Source organism: Echeneis naucrates, chromosome 13 (assembly GCF_900963305.1).
Source record: "Echeneis naucrates chromosome 13, fEcheNa1.1, whole genome shotgun sequence".
In the NCBI taxonomy this organism is placed as follows: domain Eukaryota; kingdom Metazoa; phylum Chordata; class Actinopteri; order Carangiformes; family Echeneidae; genus Echeneis; species Echeneis naucrates.
Genome location: NC_042523.1, coordinates 3,019,371 through 3,040,282, shown reverse-complemented (window position 1 = coordinate 3,040,282; position 20,912 = coordinate 3,019,371). Strand labels below are relative to the sequence as shown.

Sequence of the window (20,912 nt, the reverse complement as noted above, 5' to 3'; positions counted from 1 at the left end):
GGATGGGTATACAGCCGTCACTGGGATGGTCATTAATTATCTTTCCATTACAGTTTTTCACTAAATAAAAGCAATATTTCTAAAATTTTGAGTACAGTACAATTGCAACTTGCAATTGAAGGGTATGAAACTTGTAAAGTTTTTTCAAAAGTAACTCAGGCATTGGGGTCACACCACACAAGTAGAGGTATAATTATGAAAAACCAAAATTAAAACTTACTGTTAGGTACTACTAACTGCCAACTGTCAAAGGAAATTGTTACACCTTTCTCTGTCAAAACGTTTCTCTGAATGGCATAATGAATAATAAATGAACAATATGTATGTATGCAGTATGAAATGTCTCATTCATGTACACACACAACCTGAACCAGATGGACTGGGAACAATAAAGCTGAGGAAGAAGGATGCAGATCAAGCAGTGTGTGGACTATCATTCGAGAAACAGAAATGGTTTGTAAGCAGCCTGAACAAGAAAACTAAAAAAATTGTGACTGCTGGTCTTCAGTTGATGAACATAACATAACACAGTTCCCATCAGACCTGGCTTACAGTGGTTCGCTAGCTGCCATTTAAATCTGAGCCTGCAAGCAGTCCTGATTACTCAGAAGTCAAAAATCAACTGAAAGAGCAAGGTGCAGCAAAAATTTAATTCTGACAATGCAAGGAAGGTGTGGCAGGGTCTAAATAACATAATGGACAGAGCCCCCAAACCTTCAGCGGTAAGCTGCCCAGACCCCACACCCTACACAGAGTAACTCAACATCTTCTTTGCCCCTGTTTAACAGCAACAGCACTCCATCTAACTTTAACTGCTCAACCTCCATCTCCTCCCATCCAGCCATCACCATCAACAAGCAGCAGGTGACTTCTATCCTTCGCAGAGTCAAGCCACATCAGGCCTCTGGCCCCAACAACCTCAGAGGTAAGGCATTTAAGGACTGCTCCACTCACTTAGGCTGAGTGTGAACCAGACTATTTCAGTTCCTTTTGGACTTGTGAAAAGTTCCCAATCAGTGGAAGGAATCCACCATGACTCCCATCCCCAAAAAGAGACCAGCTAAGAAACTGAAGGATTATAGAGCAGTGGCACTGACTTCTGTGCTGTGTAAATGCATGGAGAGAGTCCTGTAACAATGTAAAACAAGGTATAGAGGATTCAAGTCTCACACTAATGAATACTGTTTCTAAAAATGTGGACTGTGCACACCCTCACACCGGGATCTTATTTTTGGACTTATTCTTTGCTTTTTACATGGTTCACATAGATACCCGACTGCATGCCCTTTTAGACCTTCAAGTTCATCACACACTGGTTTTATCTATCAGGAACTTTTTAAATGAAAGACCACAAAAGGTGCTTTTCAAAATAAGTTTATTTTAAACAAAGGTGTGCCCTCAGGGTTGCGCTCTGCGCTTAGGTGGTCCGGTGGTAGTCACCGTTAGCAGCCTGGCATCCCGGCGGGCTGTGGCGTGTTGTGTGGCTGCAGTGGCTCTCTGTGTTTGATGCTCTTGTGCTCCCGCATACAGGGTGGGAGGCCTGGGGAGCCTGGGCCCCTGAGCCCCTGAGCCCCTGAGCCAACTCTCACTCATATTTAGAGAAAGACCACTTACATGTGTGGTTTCACCTGCCAGCTCGCGTTGGGTCACATCATGAAGAACTGATGAATCCTGTCTAAAATGGACAGAGCTGTTCTTTCATTCCATCACCATGTACCCTATCTTAGACTTGGCTCCCCTGTTGGGACACCTTCACCTATCTGGACTCCAATCTCTCCAGAGAGCTACACAGAAATCCTCTGGACTCTCTTAAACCTGAGCGAGGTGGCAGGAAAAGCACAGCATCCTGCACTCCACTAGTTCCTACTAGCACCACATGCTTCCCTTCACCTTTCATCCTTCTGCATCTCCTTTGTCCTTTATTCCCGCCTGTATTCACTGAAGTGTAGAACTGCCCTCCCTACCACACAAAGGTCATTTCACTCAATAAAGATCAACAAACTCGCTTCCAGGGAGGGATGATGATGGATACACAATCTGACACATACACAAACTGAAATAATAAAATATTTAGTTGCAAGACTACAAGTACATCAATCATAAAACACTGACACACCCTGTGGTGTAAAACTATGAGGACAAATGCAGACAAAAAAAGAAAGAACTTTCAATGTCAGCAAACATGTTTTAACCTTGGTTTTCCAGTCACAGATTGAATCCATACTCACTTTCAACATCTCATCCTGGTACAGCTTCCTCTCATCCAAACACAGTACTGAACTTTCATCATCCGACCATATTTTGCCTTGCTTCACATTAACAGTGCCACCACTCTTAGTTGGAGATAAGAAGTCTGTTTGAATGGTTTCTTACTTTTCTTCCATCTGCTGAAATGTGTCAAAGCATGCTTCCAGGTAACCACGTTGCTTCTCCAATACAGCCTGATCTATAGCCTCCATGTTGGAGTTCCCACTTGTCTTCTTACTTGAGACACTTAAGATGCTTTATAACAATATGTAGTGCAGTCAAATGAGAAAAAATAAAAATAGTAGCAATGGTGAAAATCAACAAAAAGGGTTAGGGTTAGCAGCATTGGGTTGAGCGGATTCAACCTAACCCGCCATCTTGTGCAGCTGTTTACATGACCCGTTGAGCTAACACTGTTGTTAGTTCAGAACTCCGTGCTCTGAGAAAGTATTGCTTCAGTAGTTACAACATCAGACATTTTAGAGATTTTCCAGTCTGCCGCAAGTTGTTACTCCTCTTCTGATTCACTATGAATCACCACATGCTTCTGGTATGGTTAGTATTTATATGAACTGGATTAAAGTATTGCAGATTGAACTGCCTCGCATTACTTCCAGTTTCTTGATACTCTTTCCTGTTTTATCTTTGTTTGAGCATCAAGATAAAGCCAGACAACTTTAGCAAATGGACAAGATGCTGACATCCATCCAGCAGCAACTCCCTCCACCACTTAAGCATCCATCTTCTCCTTATTCTGTAAAATGGATTAGAATGTAGTAGTTCATTTAAATCCCAACATTTTCCACAAATAAAAGACTTCTTTAATGTTACCTACATGTAACAGCTGATAAATATCAGAAAACTCCCTCTATGTAATAATTCAAACTGCACTGTACTTGCACCGGACTTCTGGAACTTTCCCACCATCAGGATTTGGTTTTTCTGAATGTTTACTGAAATGTACTATACTTTTATTTAATTCTTCGAAACATACAGCCAATCATAGTAGAGGATTGGAGCTTCTCATGTTATTGGACTTCCAGGGATGTCCCAGTGGGAGGAAATACACTAAAAAGTACACTGAGATGGGTTGTAGTTCCTCTAACACTTCATATTGGAGACATGGACCTTTGAGTTGAAAAATAAATAGCATGTCTGAAAATCATAAGTCTTCCCACTAAAGGTTTATTAAAATTTGTTACTTTTCCAAACAGATTAACAACTGTTTATTTATAAAAGGCATCAAGTGTAAAATACATAAATCTCAAAAACAAGAAAAGATGCTTGTACAACATTTAGCTACAAGCTTTCCCCCTGCAGTCCCTGGGCAGGTGAGAGGTACAACAAAACAAAGAGCTAAACTTCCAATATCACAACTACATCACAACTAGGCCAACTTCCTATTCATTGCATACCAGAGAGGCAAACAAATACAAACACGCAACAGCACACTTCATATGTGGCAGAATACACAAATGAAAATAGTACATACATCTAGCCAAACCTAAAAGGTCAAAAGAATCTCCTCTGAATTATAAAACTCAAACTGGTCCTCACAAAGACAACAATACAAGACACACACTCAGTTCCTCCTCCTCCTAACATGTCCAAGGATGCCATGTGATGTCGCTATCATCTGAGCTGCACGTTTTAATCCACACAAACACCAGCTGTGTTTCTGGGGTTTTTTATGCAAGCCAAATACTGTCTGTCTGCTGCAGCAGCAACATGCAAAGCTATTCTTGCTATCAGTTGCATCAGATATCCTGCAGTATGTCTTCTAATATGAAGACCAAATAGTAATTCGTTGTGTTGCAAATGTTCACTAATGATCTCAGAGCAGCTGTTTTGTGAGGACAAAAAAATCTGTTCACCAATGTGTGGATAACACATGTTAGCTCTCTGGATGACAAGCATTCTTGTGTTCCAAGCAAACTTCCACCCAATTTCATTTCTGTATAATTATCTGTCTACATATGTGCTTTATATAATATGTGGTCTCAGCTGGAGTGATCTGACCAAGGCTATAAACAGGACTCAGCTGAGGCCACGACGAAGGTTATGCAACATGACCATGAATCATGTCAAATCAACATAAAAATATATAATGTGAAGCCTCAACCCAGTGGTGGAGACGAGCTTCAACAGTGGTTCCTCACTGGATTCAGACTCAGGAAATCTTGGAAACCTCAGTCCTTAGATGACAAGTATCACATTTAAATTAATTAAATGGCATCATTAGTTACTTTTCCTTTGCGAAGCACTGATGTAGCACCACACAGTCGACCCATCTGATCTGTTGTCACATTCACACTCTCAAAGACACTTCTGAGGTTTTCCATCCATCGTCGCAGATTAATCAGCATCTACTTTCTTTAATGTAAAGGAAACCTGAATGGCTTACAATTTTTGTTAGCTAGATCTTATATATGAACAGATGGAAATTATTGGAATGGAAATGTATTGTGGTAAAAAACAAAAAAAATAAATAAATAAAATTCTCATGGCAGCATGGCAAGTGACGTTTTTGCAGATATCATAATGACAACAGTATAACAGTGGATATTAAATAAAATAGCAGGGACTTAGCACTACATTTTGCTCGACCATTATTGTACTTACACAGATCTTTATATGCCATCATACAAATAAATAGATTCTTAGGCCTGTGTATTTATCATGACATGTTACAGAGTGGAGGAGCTTTTACCACAGTAACCTGCGCAATTGCTGGCAGAGATGTAGACCACCATTGTGCCCAACAATAAGATGGTTTTAAAACATACAGCAGTTGGACAACATGACTCTTTGTTGCCTTTGTCTGCGCAGGTCTCAGACTGTGTGAAGGATGAAGGAAAACCATGCGACGTTCATGAGCAGCTTGGGAGAGGCGGGGGAGGCCATGCCAGCATCCTCGTCCTCCATCCAGCCTCCATTTTACAACACGCCAAATCTGAGACACAAAATACCGCAAAAATAACTGCCAATTCAAGCAGAAAGCGTGTCCCGCACAGCCGCAGTCTACAGCCAGCAGAGACGCTCACGAGCCAAAACACCGAATACACGAGAAAAAGAGGCGGCAGGCACGGACGGCGGTGTGGGCCAAAATGCGTAGTAAAGAGCGGCGTCAGAAAAACGCCCAGCTGACAAAAAATGACAGCACACAGACACACCAAACACTACAGAGGAGGTTTGAACCTGAAAGGCACACAGGGCTCCCTTCAAACGAGCCCACGCTCACTGTCAGTTAATGTTACTGACGGACCTTTATTCGGGGTAGGGGTGTGGGTGTTGTTTTGAACAGCGCCCTTCTCTCCATTTTCCACCTCAGCATCTCCATCATCGCAGCGCGCGGAAAGGCCGGATGAATGTCACGAGGCGCCGGTAAATCATCACGAAGAAGGTGAGCTGGGGGAAAAAAGGCGAATGCTTACCTGAAAACAAGCCGTCAGATGCTCTGTGATGGCCGTCTCTCCTCCGGACGCAGCGAGCAGACTCCCGGTAGAGGCAGCAACTGATGCTCCCCGCCTCCCGCTCCCTCTGCACTTCTCTCCACCACTCTCGCTTTCGCCTTGGTTTAATTCAGCTCATATCTCGGAAGCGTCAGCAGCGTAATTTGAAACATGGCGCCAACTGCTGTCTGTATAAGTAAACTATGTAAGGAAGGAACGAAGGAGAAGTGAATGATGGAGAAAATGGTTTATCTGGATGAAGTCTGTGTACCCAACCATTATGACCCTGTTGATGGGTATCCGTTTTAGGCAGATGGATGGAGAAAGACGAACCACATCAACCACGAGACTACGAGAATTTTACAAAATGCCACCATCTTCCAAAAACCTATTATAATATTCCCTTTACTTTCAATAATGCCCCCCCCTCCCAAAAAAAAGGTTTATTTATTACACTTATATTCAAAATGTCTTCACTTTTTCCTGGTTGTCACACATTCCAAAATGTGCCACCACATCCAAAATATCCTTCCTGATTAAAAACACCAACATTTAAATTCTCTCCTATAGCCTTTTTTCTGAAACTGTGCTCACCTTATTTCAATTCTCACAAAGATGGAAAGTCAGAAAACAAACAAACACACAAAGGCTGGCAGAGGCAGAGAAGTTTGTCCTCTCTGCTGTGGCAAACAAAACGTACAGAAAAAAACCTCTGCAGCATGTTTTACTGCTTTTTTCTACAAAAACATCACCACAGCTGTGTTTCTCTACAGCTCTAAATGGGCGATTTTTCAATTAATTATTTGTTCTGATAAATTGTTTTGTCATACTGGTACTTTGAGTAAGTATGGTAGAGTTTTGAAAATTGAATCTAGTATATTTAGTGAATTACAAAGTAGACGTCTGTAAACATAGAAACTTTTTGTGCGCTGGTGATACAAGCAGTGTACTTTGTCTTTTCAAACCACTCTTGATCTATCTGGCTTGCATGATCAAACACTCTTTCTTTCTTTCATTTTATTTCTATGACAGAAGCTCCATTTTATTTTTGATCATTTGTTCCTATTTAAAAAAAATTGATACATGTACATAATTTTTAGTATATAGGCAGTGACTGCTCTGTGATTCAAGGTAACTTCAGTACCTGCCCACAAACTAGTCAAGGTAGTAGCTTTTAGTGTGTACACACAGTCCACATTTTCCTCTGTGCCCTCACAACTTGGGTATGACTCTACAATTCAGTAAATTCTGCTGAACCCACATCAACAAGAGACAGCTATGTCTTGAAATAAAACTTTGACTTATTATGTACAAAATTTGACCATACACCAACAATATCATAGAATATTGAGAATAATTTTGAGAAATCATGCAAGAGCTGTCTTTTTGAGCTAATTCATCCAGATGAAAGCCACCAACTGCAATCGTTTTTCAAATCCTCCAGGTGTAATTCTGTACTAATGCCCAGAACCCCATCACACATCTTCCATCATGTTGAATTCTGAAACTGTCAATGTCAGGCCATAACAAGCTTTAGGGAGTTGTAATTACAGTAGTGCAGAGTAAGTTTTAACTTACTGTTTACTTATGTTTGCTTTCATTTGATCTCCAGCCAGAATTGAAAACTTTCACTTTCACTGCAGCTGTCAAATCTGAGTACTTTATCTGTAAAATGATCAACCTGGGAAAAATTATTTTAGGTGCAAGCATTAAGTTTTTGACTTCCACTCCCTCTCCCTAACTTTTTTCTCCAATTATCACTACAAATCTCATTATAAAGGAAAAAAGCCTCTTCAAAAGTAAACATGTGCAGATGAGAAACAAGATGGCAAGACATCTTGGAGGTTTTTATTAACTTGAGGGTTACAAATAACAATCGTGGTTACCTTTCCTAGCCCATGGAGGTCCCCTGTGACCTCTGTCAGCGGAAGACCTGTAAAGCTGTAAAAACCTGCCTTGTTTGTCTAGTGTCTTACTGCAATGCTCACCTACAGTCGCATCACTCTGTTCAGACACTGTATGTTGCACAATATGAATACTGCAAATAACCGGGTGGAAATAACCAGTGTGCAGAAAACACAACAAGTTTTGTGGGTCCAATAACATTTACCGCAAACCATTAACTTTACTCACTGGCCTCACAACAGACCACTGGTGGAAAATGTAGAAACACAATTTTTAATTCTTTTGTGCAGTCAGGTGATTGAAAGTAGTTGGTTTACATAAGAAATGGGTTTGAAGTAAATATAATTTTTGACATTAATATCAATATATATTTATATAAATATATTTATTTCTATTTTATTATGCTGGAGTCTATGTAGAGATTAAAAAAACTACATTCATTGGCAAAGGAAAATCAGGAAGGGACTGCATGTTGACCTCCATCATTCTTACATGGACCTTGGAAAGAGAAGTGATTTCTCTCTCTTTCACCAAAAGCGATCATGTGTAGACAGGGGGAAGTTACAGTTAACTGGAATTTGGATAATCTAATTCCTGAGTTGTTAGAAATTGCACTCACTGTCATAAGAGCTAAGATGTTATGTGAAAATTGCACAACCTTGATAACCTTTGTTCTGTACAGAAATCCATTAAGATTTAAATCACTCAGCTTCACAGATGCTGTCTAAGATCTATGAAATACATCCTTGTACAGAGCACACTAACACAAATGACAAAATCCATGAACCTAATAGGAATATGGTAACTGTAACTATAAAAATGAAAATTAACATATTACAAACGTCTTTAAGTAACAATAGTTATACATATTACATAATAGTGAAGAAACACTTTGTTATACTCCTATTTCATAAGCATTGATTATAAAGAATAATAGATTACTTCAGTGTTGTGTAGGAGCTCTTCAATGATCTTACACAGAAGCCTTTCACACCACAAACGGGGAAAAACAAGACTCAACCTGCACAGTTCAATCAGTTGGAAACATACAAATCAATTCAAATCAAATCAGATTTATTTGTATAGCACCAAATCATAACAAAGTTACATCAAGGCACTTTACATATAGAGTCTTTATACAATTATTTAAAGAGACCCAACAGATCCGCCGATGAACAAGCACTTGGCAACAGTGGCAGGAAAAAACTTCCTTTAAGAGGCAGAAACCTCGGGCAGAACCAGGCTCAGGGGGGGCGGCCATCTGCCTCAACCAGTTGGGTTGAGAGTGGGGGAGAAAGAGAGTGAGAGTGACAGAGGAATTTCGGAGGGTGTTGGCAGGAACATGTTGCTGCATGAAGTTCATGGAGATTAGCTGTAGTACAGAATGAAGATATGGGAGCAGCAGGTGTTGCAGGAACATGGGATGGCGATGAGTCACCACCTGCAGGATGAGGACAGGGAGAGAGAGGAGAGGAGTTGGGAGAGACAGAGACTTCAGGAAAAAACATAGTTAGTCAATGCAGTATACATGCTTAGAACTGGGAGAACAAGCATGATTCTTATCAGCGCATGCAGGATGGAGAGAGGGATGGATGGAGGGAGAGAGAGAGGGAGCGGGAGAAAGAGATGCTCAGTCCTTCCCCCAGTAGCCTAGGCCTATAGCAGCATAGCTAAAGAGTAGAGGACTTTAACTGTTTAACTATAAACTGTGCCATACAAAAAGGTTTTAAGCCTGATCTTGAAAATTGAAAGCGAAAGAGACCACCCCCCAGACCAATACTGGAAGTTGGTTCCATAAAAGAGGAGCCTGATAACTGAAAGATCTGCCTCCAGATTTACTCTTGGAGACTCTAGGAACCACAAGTAAACCTCCATCTAGAGAGTGGAGTGGTCTACAAGGACAGTAAGGAACTATGAGCTCTCTGAGATATGACGGAGCTTGGCCATTAAAAACTATATGTTAACAGAAGGATTTTGAATTCTACTCTATATTTTACTGGCAGCCAATGAAGAGCAGCTAACACAGGAGAGATATGATCTCTTTTCCTAGTTCCTGTTAATATTCGTGCAGCAGCGTTCTGAATCAACTGAAGGCCTTTCAGAGATTTCTTTGGACATCCAGATAGTAAAGAGTTACAGTAGTCCACCCTAGAAGTTACAAATGCATGGACTAGTTTTTCTGCATCATCCTGAGAGAGGATGTTTCTGATTTTCCCACTGTTTCTCAGGTGGGAGAAAGCTGCCCTACTGACTTGTTTTATGTGAGGGACAAAAGATATGTCCTGGTCAAAGGTTACTCCAAGATTTCTTATGGTGGAGTTGGTAGCCAAGGTAATTCCGCCCAGACTGATTAGATGATTAGATAGTGTTTCTCTGAGGTGCTTAGGGCCGAGAACAATAGCTTCAGTTTTGTCAGAGTTGAGAAGTAAAAAAATTTTGGTCATCCAGACTTTAATGTGTTCAAGGCATGTCTGTAGTCTGACTATCTGACTGACTTCATTTGGCTTCATTGATAGGTACAGCTGAGTGTCGTCAACATAGCAGTCGAAGTTGATGCTGTGTTTCCTGATAATGTTGCCTAGAGGAAGCAGATAAAGCGTAAAGAGGATTGGTCCAAGTATCAAACCATGTGGGACTCCATGACTGACTACAGTATACGAGGAGGAGCTGTTGTTAACATGAACAAACTGATGTCTATCTGATAAGTAGGATTTGAACCACCTTAGTGCAGTTCCTTTAATTCCAATTTCATTTTCCAGTCTCTGTAGTAAAATATTATGATCTATGGTGTTGAATGCAGCACTAAGATCTAGAAGGAGAAGTATGGAGGCTGATCCATTATCTGAAGCCATTAGAATGTCATTGGAGACTTTAACCAGCGTTGTTTCTGTGCTATTATGGGCTCTAAATCCTGACTGAAACTCAAACCGTTCCCATCCAGGTGGTCATGTAATTGTTTTGCTAAGGCTTTTTCAATGATTTTAGAAATAAATGGAAGGTTCCATGAGACTCTTCCGACTTACTTGAATGCCAATTTCTTTATAATTTCCTTGATGTCTGCTTTAAGGCACGGATTTGGGAACTATACCAGGGAGCCAGCCTCCTCAGATTGATTACTTTCTTTTTGAAAGGGGCGGCATCGTCAAGATTTGAACGCAGTGTGGCCATAGCGCTAATCGCAAGGTCATCAACCTGTGTATGGGAGAGATCCTCATTTGAATTTAGATATGGCATTGTTGGGAATGATGACCAAATGTTCTCTTTAAATTTAGCCACAGCATCTTCAGAAAAATATCTTCTATAGCTGAGTTCCTCAATGCTGTGCAGCCCATTAAAGTAAACTCAAATGTAATGAGGTAATGGTCAGTCAGGAGAGATTTGAGGAAAAATTGTTAGCTTGTAAATTTCAATGCCATATGTTAGAACAAGATCAAGAAGATCATTGTAGCAGTGGGTTCATTCACATGCTGGGAAGTCACTTGAGTCTAGTAGGGAAAGAAACCTACAACTAAGGCTGTCGCTTTCTACATCAACATGTATATTGAAATCTCCCAGTATAATGATTTTATCTGTGCTGAGTACTAACTCATTTTTTCTGTATTTCCAGAATATCTTGGTGTTTAAACAGAAAATTAGTACATCTGAAATTTCAATACTCATCTGTCCCTGCATAAGAGGACTGATTGCTCAGAGTTTGGATGATATAATGTAAACATAAGGATGGCTGAGTCTATGCAAATGACCTAATTGCTGCTAGAGTATTTCTGTGGAAACATTGTGTGGATTATTTAAATATCACATTGTATGTCATCAAAACTTAATGTCCTACAGCTTACATAAAGAAACTGTGCCCCCGAACATGTCCTCTGTAAACTGAAGCATAAATGCAGTGTATAAGGTTCAGTGAATGTGCACTTGAAGGTGTAGAGGTGGACACTTCATAGAATGACAGAGTGCCAGCAACCCAGTGCAGGTACACGCCAACTCTGTGACGTACAGAGGAAGGAGACATTTCTAGCTTCCTCCTTTTGTTATTGTGCCAGACAGAGAACTTTTCTTCAGTACAGTCCAGGATCCAGGACTTGTTATTCCCACCCAGCTGACAGTCTGGATCATCTCTCCATTTCATTATGCTGTAAGTTGCTCCTATGAAAACAAATCCTTTCCACTCCACCTCCCAGTGACAGCGATCAGTTAGACCATTTTTACATAGCACCTTTTCACGGGACTGAAACCTTTGTGGCTCAAAAAAGCATTTGAGCCGAACCTCATCTGACATTTTTTTGATCTTGTAACAGTTCTCTTGTCATTACAGACAACAAGACTGCCGTGGGCTGCCCTGCGGTCAAATGTGAGCCTGCAGGCATCTAGGGGAGGAAAAAAAACAAAACCCACTTCATTCTTAGTTCAACCCACAGTAAAAGTAAAATGAGTGAACATGTGATATGAAGCGTTTTCTTCTGACCCTCCATCCTGACGTTGGGACAAAAAGATGCAGTGACTGACCATGTCCACAGAAGAGAGTGCTAGTTTTGTAGAACTCAGATGAAGCCCACACAGGAAACGTACAAATTCCACACAGACAGGGCTCAGGTCCAGGAATCAAACTCACAACAGCACTAACCACTATGCCGCCGTACTGCCCCCATCACTTGTATTATTGCACCATTATATAAATGCACAGATGAGCACGCAGATGTTTGGAGAACCAGCAGTATAGCACATTAACAAGTAAAATACAGAGACAAGAGTTCTGAATGCCTATCTGTAAAAGTCACACACACCACTGGCTTAATAATGATGTACCAAATAAAGCAAGCACTTACACTTCCTCAGATCTGTTCTCAGCCTATTCATTTCGTCATTCTTCATCCTGAAGTGAAGAGTACACAGTTTAGGAGCATATTCAACATTGTGTCTAGTGGGAGCATTCACTACATATGGCATTAAATCCACCATTAAAACTTTCAACACAAGTTAACAACACATAATTGTGATGGACTTATCATAGCTCCTTAAGCTGATGACTGCTTTGGTGTTTACATATCTCAGATTTCTAAGGCTGCAGTCTCGGGCCTTAAGTTTTTCAGATGGCAATTTCTCTTTGTCTTCTAGATTTTTGTAGCTCAGGTCCAGCTCTCTCAGGTAGACAGGGTTGGTGGAGTTCAAAGAAACAAAGCCGTTCTCTGTTACTTGACACCCTGCCAAACTACAGACACGGTCCAAGTGAAATAAAAAAAATATCATATATGTGCAGGCCTTGTGTGGTTAAGGGGGCATTTATCAAAAAGCAGAAAAAAGGCATAAAGAAGGTTTTGGGACATTATTGTGTGTAATCTGTTTGGGCATCTGATGTGGATCTCTTATCAACACCACTGTGATGGTAAATCAGAGTCATATAACCGAGAGAATCTGTGAGCGGCACTATACCCCAGAAAAAAGTGAAGATGTATTTGGTGAGTTATGCCATGTTCCAAAAGTTGAAAATCACATTAAAATCTTTCACCGCTAAGGTCTTTATTCTAATGACATGGTAAATGGTCATCTGTTGCTATACAGTTTGGTCATCATGAGGAGGCCTGACCTGAGATATTTTAGATGACAATGACGACTTCTCAGTCCCTGAGAGAGCTGCTCCACTCCTGAATCCCTCAGGTCATTGCTACTCAGATCAAGAACTTTCAGATGAGAGGACACCAAGCTGATTGCTGAAGCTAGAACTCTACAGCTTTTCTCTGTCACACCACAGAAACTTAGCCTGGAGAAATCAAATTTAAATAATTGTCATACTGGGTAAACTGTAGAAAGTAAACTTATACTAATAAACTTAAAAATAGCATAAATTAAATTTAATAGTTACAACTCTGTGCAATCCGAACTGACCTGAGAATATCCAGATTGCACATTGGACTCTTTAGTCTAGCAGAGAGCTGTTTCACTCCCGAATCCCCCAGACAGTTCATACTCAGACTTGACGACTGTAATTTAAGTACTGAATCCAGAAGTCCACAGATTTCCTCTGACAGTTTACACTCACTCAGCCTGAAATAGCAAAAGTAAAGACAGAAAATTTGGTTCTTCTTTCATTCAGTCAAAAGCTATGTATCAGGTTATTCCTGAGGTCAGCTAGTAAGACCGAATATATCTCCTATCTAACCTGCAGAGAAAATTAGAATTGCACAGTTTAACTTATATCAAAATTGTCAAGTATTCTTGTAATTACATTTATTTACTTCCAATTTATTTTGCCAAAAATATTTTGAGGACAAATAGAGAACACAGTAAGGGTCATATATGGTGTTGAACTGTAATGGAATGGTACAAAGTCCACAATGAAATCTACCTTTAACAACAAACCACAAACAATACACAAGGAGCAAAGGACAGATGGACTGTTAACAGCCAGACAGGCAACAGGAAAACACTGGCTGACATTGGTTCCACCATTGGGGATCCACAGATGGATGAGTTGCAACCTTGTTTGCTGGGATGGCAATCCAAAGCAAACTTTCTTGGAGTAACACAGAAACTAAGAAGAGCCTAAGAAGGAACACAAGACTGTCTAATCCATGATCCAGGACTCTCCCTATAAGTACTCTTTGCAACACTTCTTGTTCAAACCTTTCCTACAGGGTTTGAAATTCCTCTGTATAACAGTTAGATTTAGCCCTTTTCATTCAGTCATGGAGTTCAAAAATAAGGACAGAGGCTAAATTATCTTCAAGAGATAATCTTTCATGAGAGAGTTTTTCCTAACATAAATTGATCTTACCTGAGATGTTCAAGTTTGCAGGATGGACTACTTAAGACAGCAGAGAGCAGCTTCATTCCTGAGTCCTGCAAGTTGTTGTAATTCAAGTCTAGTTCTCTCTAGTTCTTGTCTTCGACCAGAGGACGGATGAGATGTCCTCACAACATCCGTCGATGATATCAGTTTCATTCAACCTACAAAAGGAAAGTCAAAATTTCAGTTTGTAACACTTTCTGAACGAATCAACAATGAAAAAGATGAAAAAAGGGCGGGTGTCCCCATCGTCCTCTGCCGGTCCCCAAGGCCCTCGGGCCGGCGGAGGAGGACTGGGTGCCCCCGGCGGACTACCACCCATCCATATCCCGGTAGCTGCGCTCCCCAGCTACAAACAGATACACAGCTGGAGCTCCAACTTACACCCCCTGAGCCGAGAGATCTGTGACGTCATCAATGACGCAGCAAATGGAACGACGCAGGGTATGCCCTTATAGCGATGTGTAGGAGGTTGAAAACGCCAAAGATTTATTATTATTTTTTTATGTAAACAGGATCCCGCTATTTTGCTTTATTAGTGACTCTGGGCGTAAATTTTTGATTCGCTTCTCGTCGGAGGGCTTTGAATTTAGCCCCACGGACCAAAGCCCATCATCGGGGGCCTGTCTGGGATCGGTGTGCTATCCGATTCAGGGTAGAATACGATATTTTGGCGCCGTAAACGGCGAAAACGTGGCCAAAAAAGTCCATTCATTTCCTATGAGAGACGGCGAAAAACCTCTGATACTTTCGCATACATCCAGCTACACAGTCCATTTTACCATCAAAACGGAGGAAAACTTGTTGTCTTTCAAATTGTGTTTTCATCTCTCTGATATCTTTTATACTTTTCGAACAGCGATTGTTCAAGCGTGATGCTCGTCTCACCTCATTTCTCCTGAAAGTTTTAGTTTCCCGTGTGTGTGTATTGCACGGAATGTTGGTGGCTTAGAGTGGAGGAATCTTCAGTTAGAGTGCGTGAGTGAGCTGAAGATTCTCTAAAAATTTATTTTTAAATCGCCCTCACGGCCACATAGTTTAAGGTACGCGCCTCATTTTCTCCAAAGTGGTAGAGATTCTTGTCCTCTCTTGAAAAATGCCTTTACTTTAACTGTCGGACAAACCAAATTTGAACTGTGCCCCTCTAAAGGACATGCTCATCCCTCCTCTCTCCTATTACTCCCCATGTATTTTTCTCTGGCCGGAAGGAGAAGAGTTCACATTTTCATGTGTTTTTAACTCGCTCCCCTGTCCACATTTTACATCCTAGAAACACCAAAATACACACACAGCTTCAGACACTTGTTGTGGCGCTCAGCGTCTGCTCGGTTTTCTGATAGGAGCTACCGTTTTGTCACCTCAGAGTGAGAGGCTGGCAGACAGAAATGAACCTGTTTTCTAATGGGCTCTGTGAGAAGGATGACGCAATCCAAGCTCAGACACACAGCTGCAGTCAGTGATGTCATCAGACTGCTCTGATAGGAGAGCAGCTGAACAACTGCTACCACTGACATTTGTGTTAGACTGCAGGACACACACAGAGACTAATATACAGACATACAGACATACAAAGACACAGACTCACACAGACAAATATACAGACGCAGTCACACACACAGAAATACAAACAGACACAAATACACAAAAAGACAGTCATATACTTTTCTGTTCATAGGAACAATTATACTTAGAAACACATACACAGACAAACTCAAAGGGATACACAAACAGCTGACACACACACAGAAACAGACACACAAACACACAGCTGACAAACACTGACTATGGCCATCTATGGGACCCAAACAGGCAGCCAGGCACATACAAAGAGACACAAATATTCAGACTTACAGCCCTATACTCAGGTACATACATACATACATACAGAAACAAACGTCCTCTTTTCCCGTACATGTCCACTTTTTACGTTCCGCCCGCGGTGTCGGGATTTTTATTCATTGATGATAGCGTCCGCTTTTCCTTCTCTGCTCCTTTTCCTCCGGTTGTCATTGTTTTATTTTAGCGTGTGTGACCTAATCCCGGAGAGGCTGACCTGTGGGCGGATCTCCAAAACTCACAACAAGAAAGCAGCAGACGCCGGCGGTGCAGCTGAAGCGTTCAAGATGACGACGCGCAAACGCACGTTCACAGGTGAACTGCGGGGGAAAAAAATAACAATAAAAAGAAATAATCCCAGTTTACCGACCAGGTCCAGGTCGGGACGTATGGGAGGCTGAGTGCACCGTGTGCAAAGCTGGTACATATGTGTCTGTGTCCAATAAAGGTGACGGATTTTACATTTATTTTACTTCATTTATATATTTATAAAAAGAATAATAAAGCATGTTCAGTAAACCCTGAGGAGCACATCTGAATTTCTGCCGTTGAGAGATCTAATTTTATCATCTAACAAAATCCATACATATGAACTTTAAATATATGAACATTATAAGGAATCTTTGAGTAAACTGCCAACCTCCTACACATCGCTATAAGGGCATACCCTGCGTCATTGATGACGTCACAGATCTCTCGGCTCAGAGGGTGTAAGTTGGAGCTCCAGCTGTGTATCTGTTTGTAGCTGGGGAGCGCAGCTACCGGGATATGGATGGGTGGTAGTCCGCCGGGGGCACCCAGTCCTCCTCCGCCGGCCCGAGGGCCTTGGGGACCGGCAGAGGACGACGGGGACACCCGCCCAGACAGATCAACCCATCTTGGATTGCATGTTGACGGAGGAGCAGTAATTTTGCTCCATCCGCCAACATGGGTGCACACTAACCTCAGTGCTAATGTGCGTAATAAAGCAGCACATGTAATGAGAAATGATTCGCTGCTGGGTTGACGCTCGGATTACATTTGTTGTTCACATTGTATCAGGGGAGAGCGCGAACGCAGTCCCCCACTACCAGAAATTATGCAGTCGAGATTCCCACATTTGGGGAATTCGCAGCGGTCAGCACAACCGCAGTGCAATGGTTGAGCCTCGCCCTGGGTGAACCACCTTCTTGATCACGGTATCTCCCCTGCCAGGTAAGTATGACTTGTTCATCACACTGACCGGGCCCTCTTTCACCGACACACCTTCTGCACTCACGGTGCTGCTGACCTTAAACATGAGAGAAGCCAGAGTCCTCCGGGGCTGTGAATGCGTGGGTAATCTGTACAGACAATGCAGGTTGACAAATTGGATGTCTTTTTCTTTCCATTTTAAACATCACACCTTGATTGCCCATATGATACAAATACCAGGAGTATAAATCACCAATTTAAGCGAGAAGCAATACAGTTGCAGCGGCAAGAAGCCCCAAGGAATGCTGGCAAAACAATTGCTGACTGTCAATGCCTAAATGACCGGGATTATAATATTAAATCTCCACTACCAGATTTACTGTGTACCATGTAATTAAGTTTCTTATTTTTTTGTTTTTTGTTTGCTAGCCTAAGTGCTAGTGCGCTAGTGTGCGCAGTAGATCAGCACATGTAATGAGACATGATTCGCTGCTGGGTTGACGTTCGGATCAGATTTATTGTTCACATTCTATCAGGGGAGAGCGCGAACGCAGTCCCCTTAGTGAGACAAATCCAAGTCAAACTCAAAGAAACTTTATTTCATCTACATTAGGAAATCAAAGAAAATAGTAAAAACTCTATGTTTTATCATTTTATAAGCGTTTGCTGGTGGTGGACTCTCCTCATGCGGCGATCCGCAGGGGGCACCCCATCCACCTCCGACAACACTTAAAGCATACTTAGTCCCAAGTGCAGACCACAAGCAGACCACTGGTCACTGGCTCACTGAAACATACCATGTACAAATGCACTGCTTTTGTGTGATGTTTGAAAAAGTTCAAGTCAATCAATACTTTGGCATTTTTGGTCAGAATTTCCACTGTTCTGAAAACTGTTTGCTCTGTGCTTTCTACTCATCATGTTTGTGTAGCAGACCACACAATAAGCAAGGTTTTGAAGTTTAAGGTAATATTTATTGATTCATTTATCAAACAAACTTAAATTTAATTTCCTCTTGTGTGGACTATTGAAATGTGATTAAATGCAATTAATTTGTAATATATTATTAATGAGAAATTACAAAGTAACTGATTATTTAGATTCTTGTTTGTTATTTTTTTGTTATTTGTTTTTGTTTGTTATTTAGATTCTTGTTTGTTATTTTTTTCCCCAATCAAGTCCCAATTGCACTAAAATAGGACATGGACATGAAAGTAAATGTGCAGCTTAACATCACAAGCATCGTAACTTTATCAAACCTTAGAGTTTCTATTTGACAATTTGGACTCTCTAGTCTTTGCAGAGATGGCTCACTTCTGAAACCTGAAGATCATTACTATCTAGGTCCAGCTTGGTCAAACAGCAGGACTGGGAGGTGATCTTTGATGCTAGAGCTTCACAACTTCCCTCTGACAACTTACAGCCACTCAGCCTGAGGAAACGTAAATGTTGATAAAACATAGCAATGGAAAGAATATATTACATTACTTTTACTTTGTTTATTCATGCATTTTACAATTATTAATGTGCCTACAAAGCTTTGTTGGAGTCTTTGATCACTGGCAGCAGATTCAGAAAAACCCTTCTCTGAAGCACAGTATTTCTTCAAGTCAAACACGTCCAGGTCTTTTTTCTGATGTCGGTAAAAAGAGGAAAGAGAGCTGGAGAGCTGTTTGTCTATTAGGTGGTAGCCTGGTCTCAGGTGCTGCTGAATGGCCTCCAGTAGAGCGTGTTCATTTAGTTAATTTAGACAGTGAAACTTAGACAGTTAAAACACAGTTTCACCCAGTTCTAAGCATTTATACTGCATTTACTAACCATGTTCTGCCAAAGTCTCTGTCTCTCCCAGTTCCTCTCCTCTCTCTCCCTGTCCTCATCCTGCAGGTGGTGACTCATCGCCTAACCCTCAACTCCATGAACTTCATGCAGCAACATGTTCCTGCCTACAGCCCCCCCCCCCCCCCCCCCCCCCCCCCCCCCCCCCCCCCCCTCCAATGCCTCTCTCTCTCTCTCTCTCTCTCTCTCAACCCAACCGGTCGAGGCAGATGGCCGCCCCCCCTGAGCCTGGTTCTGCTCGAGGTTTCTGCCTCTTAAAGGCAGTTTTTCCTTGCCACTGTTGCCAAGTGCTTGCTCATCAGGGGATCTGTTGGGTCTCTTTAAATAAATTTATAAAGAGTTTGGTCTAGACTTGCTCTATATGTAAAGTGCCTTGATGTAACTTTGTTATGATTTGGTGCTATACAAATAAATCTGATTTGATTTGATTTTGATTTGAAATAGATTAATGCCCCTCTCTGGAGAGAGATTCGTCTCGAGCATCTTCTTAATGTATTGGACTGTTTTGGGATTCTTCTACGAATATTGCTCTTTTTGTTGTGGCAGTCCTGGTAGACAAGCCTGATTGCTTTTCAACGAAAGACCCAGCAGGAAATGAAGGAAGAGATCCAGGTGTCCATTTGGACTCTGTATGGCCTTGTCCACAGCACTCCAGTAGAAGTTGAAAGAATTAACCTTAAATAGGCTCTTGGTTTGTGATGCCCATCCAGACAGCAGATTAACTCCATTGTTGGCAAATGTTACATGGACATGAAGAGCAGCCAGAAACTCTTGAACACTCAGGTGGACAAAGCAGAAGATCTCCATCATACTTGAGCTTCATTTTGGACTGAACCACCAAGAAGTGGATATACATCTCAGTCAGGGTCTTCAGGAGCAGTCTTCTCTGACTGCCACTCAACACCTCTTCCAGAACAGTAGCAGTGATCCAGCAGAAGACTGGGATGTGGCACATGATGTGGAGATTTTGCGATGTTTTAATGTGGGAGATGATCCTGCTGGACCTCTCCTCATCTCTGAACCTCTTCCTGAAGTAACATTGAACCCTCTGACTTCTGTCACCATGTCAACGCACTAAGGAGGGATCTGATTGGCAGCTGTGGGTTGTGTGGTTATCCAGAGGCAGGCAGAAGGAAGCAGGTTCCCCCTGGTGAGGTTTGTCAGCAGCACATCCAGTGAAGCTGACTTTGTAACATCAGACAGGACCTTATTGCGGTGGAAGTCCAAAGGGAAATTGACACTCGTCTAAGCTGTCAAAGATGAATATAACCTGGGATTTGTCATAGTTGTGGGTTCATGTTTCTTTGGTTTCAGAATAGAAGTGATGAAGTTTTATCAGGCTCAACTTCTTCCCTTTCACCACATTCAGCTCTCTGAAGGTGAAGGGAAATGTGAACTCAATGTCCTGGTTGGTCAGCCCAGTCCAAGGTGAACTCCTGTGTTAGGACAGTTTTTCCAATGCCAGCCACACCCTTCGTTATCGCTGTTCTTATTGGTTCATCTCTGCCTCGAAAAGGTTTAAAGACGTCTTCACATCTGATAGTTGTTTTTGGTGCTGTTGGTTTCCTGGATGCTGTTTCAATCTGTCTGATTTCATGTTCATTATTGACCTCTCCAGTTCCCCCCTCTGTGTAGATCTCATTCAAGAGGGTTGGATTTCCTGGCTTTGCGAACAACAT

General features: G+C 41.6%; 1 protein-coding gene, 1 non-coding gene and 1 pseudogene across 2 annotated transcripts in view; all 3 read right to left on the bottom strand.

The window, feature by feature from the left end:
* The window catches only part of clip3 (CAP-GLY domain containing linker protein 3), a 23,991-nt gene extending 18,185 nt beyond the window's left edge, over nt 1-5,806 (bottom strand). The window contains exon 1 of the mRNA XM_029518257.1: nt 5,682-5,806. The gene's annotated coding sequence lies outside the window, so the exon portion shown is untranslated. The remainder of the gene's footprint in view (nt 1-5,681) is intronic.
* Nucleotides 5,080-20,912, bottom strand: LOC115053045 (NACHT, LRR and PYD domains-containing protein 3-like; annotated as a pseudogene).
* Nucleotides 17,263-17,426, bottom strand: LOC115053718 (U1 spliceosomal RNA). Its single transcript, XR_003841530.1, has one exon. It is a non-coding gene; the product is annotated as a U1 spliceosomal RNA (small nuclear RNA).